Source organism: Sorex fumeus, unplaced genomic scaffold (assembly GCF_029834395.1).
Source record: "Sorex fumeus unplaced genomic scaffold, SorFum_2.1 ptg000046l, whole genome shotgun sequence".
NCBI lineage: Eukaryota > Metazoa > Chordata > Mammalia > Eulipotyphla > Soricidae > Sorex > Sorex fumeus.
Window position 1 is genome coordinate 11,397,930 of NW_026606103.1, and position 8,138 is coordinate 11,406,067.

An 8,138-nucleotide genomic window follows, 5' to 3' on the forward strand; every position below is an offset into this window, starting at 1 on the left:
AAAGTGGTATTAAAAGTTTCATGGGTATGAAATCTAAGCACCACCCTGAAATGAAACTTTGACAAACTATACTCCATTAAAATGAAAATATGCTCATGAGACGAGGGTGACAGTACAGTGCTTAGGACTCTTGCCTTTTATGCAGCCCACGTTCAATCCCCCAGGTTCAAACCCCAGTGCCCCATAGGGTCGAGAGAGCCCACCAGGAATAAGCCCTAAGCACCACCAAAAACCTTAGAACAAACGTTTAAAACCAGCAAAAGTCATCATTAAAGGAACAGAAAGACAGACAAGGACAAGAAGAAAATATTTGCAAAACAATTATCTGTTTAAGGCATGTATCCAAAATACACTAAGAATTCTTAAAACTAAACAGTGAAGTTTTAAAAGATGGTCAAAGTAAGGAGTAAAGTTAGGACAGAAGAGACCGCTATGACAATGATAGTTGGAAATCATCACTCTGGACAAGAACTGAATACTGAAAGGAGATAAAGATGACTATATGATAACCTTTCAGTATCTGTATTACAAACCATAATGCCCAAGAAGAAAGAGAGAGAATGAGAGAGAGAGAGAGAGAGAGAGAAGAAAAGTGTCTGCTATTGAAGCAGACAGGTCAAGGGGTGGCAGGAGAGAAACTGGGGACATTGATGGTGGGAATGTGCACTGGTGAATGGACAGGTATTGGAATATTGTATGACTGAAACACAATCAAGAACAACTTTCTTACTGTGTGATTCAATACAAAAATAAATCAATTTTTTTAAAGACGATCAAAATCTTTAGACAGCTCACCACAGAAGCTATGAAAAGCACCCAATTTTGTATTACGTTAAGGAATTGCAAATTAAAACAAAAATTAAAAACTCATTATATACCTATTATAATACACCCTGACAAGACCATTTTATCCATCTGTCTTATTCCATTAAGAATTTTGGGGCTGGAGAGATAGCACAGCGGGTAGGACGTTTGCCTTGCACTCAGCCAGCCGACCCAGGTTCGATTCCCAGCATCCCATATGGTCCCCTGAGCACCGCCAGGAGTAACTCCTGAGTGCAGAGCCAGGAGTAACCCCTGTGCATCGCCAGGTGTGACCCAAAAAGCAAAAAAAAAAATTATAACCTCTTGCTTTCCATATAATAGTATGAATAGTTATCATTATTTCATTGTGTATATATACCCTATCTGCTTTTCTCATTGGTAAGAAATAAGAATCTCTGTTGTTTCCAGTTCTTGGTTATTGTAAGTAATGTTGCAATAAATATGGACTGGAAAATATTGCTTCAAATTAGAATTTTGACATTTTTCAGTATATCCTGAGAAGTGGACAAGTGAATCACATAGAATTTTTGTTTTAGTTTTTGAAGACTCTCCATCCTGCTTTCCATTAATAACTGCACCAATTTACAATTTGCATGTAATTTAACTTGCATAACCTCCTGTCATGGATTTTTTTAAGATGGGTTCATGGATTTTTTTTTCTCCAATTTTGTAGGGTATCTTTCATATTGATGTGATTTCTTTCACTCTGCAGAAGCTTTTTTTTTTAGAATCAGAACATTTAATACTAAAATGAATAATGATATAGTAACAAATATGAAAAGGAATAATGGGATGGGAAGGTAACTTGTGGTAGAGCACAAGTCTTACATTTATAAGGCCCTGGGCCTTGGTCCCTAGTGCCTCCAAAGACACATTAAGAATAAGGAAGGAAGACTATGTTATGATTTGAGGTTTTACATGAACACATTAAATTTTTTGGGAAAAACTCAAATCAGACAGATAGATACCAGTTATACAGAGCCTCTGCTTGTGGCTCAGTGATAGAGCACATGGTTCTCAGGAATGACACAACAATCCTCAGTGTCACACATACACAAAAGCTCCTAGACATAAGCACAGCTGTAGGGCGTTTGCATTGCACGCAGCCAACATGGCCGACCCGAGTTCGATTCCTGCGCCCCTCTTGGAGAGCCTGGCAAGCTCCCCGTGACGTATTCGATATGCCAGACACAGTAACAACAAAGTCTCCAATGGAGACGTTACTGGGCCCACTCGAGCAAATCGATGATCAATGGGAGGGCCCTTTTATATCTACCCTAAAAGTTTGATTTATTCTGGATTCCAAAACACCATAACTACTTTATTACTTCTTTACCATGTACAAATTCGCCAAATAGCACCTGGACATTACATCATTTTTTGTCTGCTAAAAACCCTCAAATGGTGCCCCTTTAAGAAAAGGCAAGTCCTTATTATGGTCTACAATTCTCTGCATGACCACTGTACACTCACACTCCTCCTGTTCCATGTCTATTTCTCTTTCTTACTCATCTTACTCATGTGACATTGACCTTTTCACTGCTGTGCATAGCATTATCATGTCTGCCTGAAACGTTCTCCCAGCTACTTTCATTGCTATTGAAATGCTACTTTCCCAAAGAAACCTTCTCTAAACAGTTTATCAAAATAACAATAACCCTGTAACATTCCCTAATGCATTTTAGTGAGCAAGAGAGTTTTACTGAATAAAACTTGTTTAGAAAGATGTGAGAAAAAAAGATGTGAGAGAGTTAATGTGTTCAAGAGAGAACACAGGCATCTCCAGCATGGAATTCCCTATATTATTACTCTGATTTTTTTCCTTCACGGCCATCTTTACATGTTTCTTTCTTTTTTTTTTGAGGGGTTCACACCTGGTGATGCTCATGGGTTACTCCTGGCTCTGCACTCAGGAATTACTCATGGCAATGCTCAGGGGACCATATGGGATGCTGGGAATCGAACCCGGGTTGGCCACATGCAAGGCAAACGCCCTACCCGTTGTGCTATCTCTCCAGCCCCTACATGTTTATTTCTTATGTCACCTCTCTACAATGTAAGCTTCACCTGGGCAAGGTCTTTGTTTTGGGCAATGCTGAGTCCCTAGCACCAAAAACAGTTTGATGTCTGGCACCAAGTTATCACTTAAATATTTATTTTCATTGGGATTTAAAATTTTCCTCTTTGGGAGAGAGAACAAAAGGGAATGCCCTGCCACAGAGGCAGGGTGGGAAGGGGGGTGTGGGGGGTGGGAGGAAACTGGGACCCATGGTGGTGGAAAATGGGCACTGGTGGAGGGATGGGTATTTGATCATTGTATAATTGAAACCCAAGCACAAAAATTTGTAAGTCCACAACTGTACCTCATGATGTTTCACTAATAAAAATTTTTAAAAATTTAAAAAAATTTCCTCTTGGGCCAGAGAGATGACCTTTCCCCAGTTCCCAGGTATTGATGGATGTGGCCCCCAAACAACAAAAAAAATCTCTTAGTATTTCTACGGGCAGAAGCTAAACAGGGATGTGAGGCTTCTTTAACTGTGTACTTCCCCCATTTTTGTGAATTTACTTTTATCAAGTTCCTCTTCAGGTCTAAACCGCATCTGTAATAAAAGGGAGTTCAATCAATACTACACTGTTATACTACACTCAGGGAAATGTCAGCATTGAATTCCTTGTCATCCCAGCTCTTACAGTTCTTTTTCTCACAAGGTCGCAGATTTCTGGAACCATGTGCTATATATCCTATGGAGTAGGCACCCAGATTGACATTTTAGCCAGGGAAACATTCCACACCATATCTCTTGCAGGTTACAGGTGATAACCGGAATAGAAATTCTTCTCAGGGCCAAAGAGATATCTGAAAGGGCAAGAGCACATGATTTGCAGGCAAGAGGCCCGGGTTTGATTCTCAGCACCTAGTTCCCAGAGCACTACCAGGAGTCACCCCTGTGCACTGCTGGGTGTGGCCCCAAACCCCAAAAGAACACCTTCTGAATCACAAACATGAAACTTAAAGAAGCTTTTATTTTCCATGATCAAAGGATGCAGTAAATGCAATCTATGCATTAGGCATGCACTCCTACCTGAAATGACAGTTTTTAAACTGGCCTAATCTTTGTAACTTAGGCACATCTTTAAATGGTTAAGACCTTGAGATATACAGGGTTATAAGTTACATTTTCCTGTGGCAATTTAGTAATATTTATGTTCACTGGTGAGGGTCCTTTATCCCTAAAGACCTTTAGATTCTCAGGCTGTGTATATTATCTTAATATCATATTTCATAGATATAATTAACTCACAGTATAAGGGAGATAAAGTAGGAAGGTAAAGTATACTATATGAACATTACAGATGGTTTTCCAGCACTCATAGTTAAAATACTGGAAAAGGAGGTCTAAGAGTTAGTTACCAAATTGCTCTTTTTCCCATTGCCATTTTTTTTTGAGAAACAAAAGATGTCTATCAATCTCCCCAGAAATCTGAAACAAATCCATACACATGATGGATTTTACCTATGTGGTCCCACTATCAAATCAAAGAAAGTAGTTCCACTATTAAAATTATAGGAAGCACTTAATGGGACTTTGAGGAAAGCATAGCCCCTTATTACAGTAATATGTATCTAGTAATTTTCCATTCACCTGTCAACTGTCTTCACATGATTAGCATTTAAAAATGCAACCAAAAACACATATGACCCCAGCCAAACACACATAATATTGGTCTTTGTTCATTCTTAGATGATGACAGGATGCCCCGAGTGACACAGATGGTAGTCAATCCCCTCATAACCTTTCTTCAACCACCCCATCAATAGGTCTTCATTTCTTGAAGTACCTTCCTTTTCCAATGAGGTAATGCTGATATCAGTCAGAAAGGCTTTCTGAGAAGACTGGCTTGGGTTTCTGGGTCTGTTCCAGTCGGTTCGAGATGAATTGGCTTGTATCAATGAAGCGCTCAACACAGTTCACAAACAGGCCTCAGCCCGACTGTCCAACTTTGGCCCAGGCTTGTCCATGCATTTCTCCCAACAAAGTTCTGTCATCTGATGCACCAGCTGCTGGAAGCACTGCTTCTGTGTCTTCACCTTGATGAAGTGCTGCAGCTGCGGGTCAACGGAGCCCAAACCCCCCCCCCCCACCCCAGTTGGAAGACAAGGAGGAATCCATCCCGGCGCGACCCAGCGTGCGGAGTTGAACTCCGCACCCTGCAGAAGCTTTTTATCAGAGGAAACTGCACGAGCCCAAAGACAGTGGTGGGATGTAATGAAAAAACTCAATGAAATGAATGCCTCACCAACAATACTTTATCCAGCTAAACTTTCACTCAAACTCCAAGGAACGATACGCTATTTTATGGATAAACAACAGCTCAATATTTCCTGACATGTATGTAAGGGCTCCTTCTCTACTCATTCTTCTGACATTTATTATATCTCACTCATCTTATAAATAGTAGTCATTCTCACATATAGGAGGTTATGTATAATTGATGTGTTCTAATTAGGGAAATGTGTTTGTTTCACATTTCCCTAATAAGAATAATAAATAACTTCTAATATGCCTATTAGCCATCAGTATTCTTTGCAAGGTAGGGGGCACACCTGGCTGTGCTCAGAGATCACTCCTGGCAGTGCCTGGGGGAATCACATGGGGTTCCAGAGATTGAATCTGAATAATCCTGTGTAAGCCAAACCCCCTACCCAATGTCTATCTTAATCGCATCTCTTTGGAAAATCTATTCAGAGTGCCTCTCATTTCTCAATTTGGAAGATGATAATTTTTTAATGAATTTGCCATGTATTTTAGATATTCACTCTTTTAAAAAAATTTTTATTAGCAAACCACCATGAGATACAGTTGTAGACTTACAAATTTTTGTGCTTGGGTTTCAGTTATACAGTGATCAAGTACCCATCCCTCCACCAGTGCCCATTCTCCACCACCACTGATCACAGTATCCCTCCCAACCCCCATCCCTCCCATCCCACCCTGCCCCTGTGGCAGGGCATTCCCTTTTGTTCTCTCTCTTTTTAGGTGCTATGGTTTGCAAAATAGGCATTGAGTGGCAATCATGTTCCATCCATAGTCTACTTTCAGCATGCATCTCCCATCCTGGGAGGATCCTCCCAACATCCTTTATTTGGTGCTCCCTTCTCTATCTGAGCTGCCTTTTCCCCTAGCATGTGTGGCTGGCCTCCAAGCCATAGATATTACTCTTAGTTAAACTATGTATTAGAAGTATCCTCAGAGGTCTTCTCCAATTTTGTAAGGTATCTTTCATATTGATGTGATTTCTTTCACTATGCAGAATCTTTTATATTTGATGTATTCCCACTTGTCTATTTTGCTTTTGTTTCCTTAAAGTTGAAGTCAAGAACCCAACACAGCTTGAAAGCTATTGTCAAGGATAGCATTGCCTCTTGTCATCTATATGTTTTATTGTTTCAGGACTTATGTTCAAGTTTATAATCCATTTTTAATTATGTGTATGGTGTTAGTTTCATTCTTTCCATGTGATTTTTCACGATATTCCCAAAACCATTTATTGAAGAAACGTTCCTTGCTCCATTGTAATTCTTGACTGTTTGGTTGTCAATTAGTTGCTCACATATTTGTGGGTTTAATTCTGAGCTTTCATTTTTATCTTCATGTATTTTTCTATTCCAGTTTTAGTTACTATCACTGTTTTACAACCTAAAGTTACAAGAAATGAGAGATTGAATTTTTTTTAACTTTTTTCCCTTTAGTGTTCTTGCTAATTGGGCTCATTTACAGTTTCAAATAAATTTCACTATTTTTTTCTGTGAAAAATACCATGAGCCCCCCTTCCCCTCAGCTAAGGTGTCCCTCAAGCAACCAGGCCATAGGGGATCCCTGGCAGGTTTTAGGACCAAATCAATTTGATATTGATTTGGTGTTGATTTTTAATCCTGTTCAGGCACTGACACAGCCGACTCCCCGACAGGTACAATGGCAGCAGAGGGCGAGACCTCTGGGGCAGCCTCAGTTATTTTCCCCTTTCCCAGTGCTTTGGACTCACATCTCAATCTCCATTACATAATTTTGAGGACAGTCTGGCTGTCACAAACACATTACGCCAGTAGTCCACTAGCCTAGTCCAATCTCACCAAAATAAATATGAACACAAGAAACTGAACAAGCCTAATATTAAAGAACACATCCTCTGAGCTGCACTAGGGGCCTTGCATAAGTCATAGAGGAGCACCAAAGAAGAAGTTAGTATTCTAGCAGGGGAAAAAGGTGACCACCATTGGCTGAACTCATCTAGAATCCTTTCTCGAAGCAAGAGGGGAACACTGATAATAAACTGGAAGTTTCCACCTCCATACTACCACAGAAACATGAAGAAACAGTACAAATACCCATCACAACGAGTGGATGAAGAAAAGAGCCCAAAAGCCTCAACAGGGAATACCCACAAATACAATCTCTACAACAAAGAATTAAAAGATGAAATGTTGAGGATGTTGAATGAACTCAAAAAAAGGGTGAAACAGATATCCAGTAAATTTAAGGAGGACAAGAAAGAAAGAGCAGAACAGTCAAGAAAACATAGGAAGAAATGAGAGCAGAAATAAGAAAGTTACAAACAGAAGAATCACTAATAAAGGAATCAGTAGATGAAATTAAAAACTCAGTGGGTGCCCTCAACAGTAGAATAACAACAGCCGAAGACAGAATCAGTGAGTTTGAAGATGAGCTGCAGAAAGCATACAGGAAACAACAAACAATGGGAAAAGACCTCCAAATTGCTCTAAGGTGAATCAGAGACCTAGGGGATGAACTCAAGAGAAACAACATAAGAATCATCAGAGTACCAGAAGGACAGGGAGGCAACCCCAATAAAGCAGCAACAGTTAAAGATATCATTGTTGAGAAATTTCCTGAGCTGGAGAATGCAGGATTCAGGTCCAATCCAAGGAGTCAGAAGGGTACCAGCTAAAAGAGACCCTAATAAAAAAGACTCCATGACATATCATAGTCAGGATAATAGATGCCATGGATAGAGACACAATACTGCAAACAGAAAGGTCAAAGAAGGAAATCACATACAAAGGAGCACCTCTTAGATTTACAGCAGACTTACCAGAGGAAACTGTTCAAGCCCAAAGACAGTGGTTGGATATAATGAAAAAACTCAATGAAATTAATGCCTCACCAAGAATACTTTATCCGGCTAGACTTTCACTCAAACTCCAAGGAACGATACACTATTTTATGAATAAACAACGGCTCAGGAACTTCATAGACTCAAAACCAACCCTTAAGGAAGGACTAAAAGGA

General features: G+C 39.9%; 1 pseudogene; it reads right to left on the bottom strand.

The window, feature by feature from the left end:
* Positions 1–4,676: 4,676 nt before the first annotated feature.
* Positions 4,677–5,000, bottom strand: LOC130031266 (mitochondrial import inner membrane translocase subunit Tim8 A-like; annotated as a pseudogene).
* Positions 5,001–8,138: the final 3,138 nt, after the last annotated feature.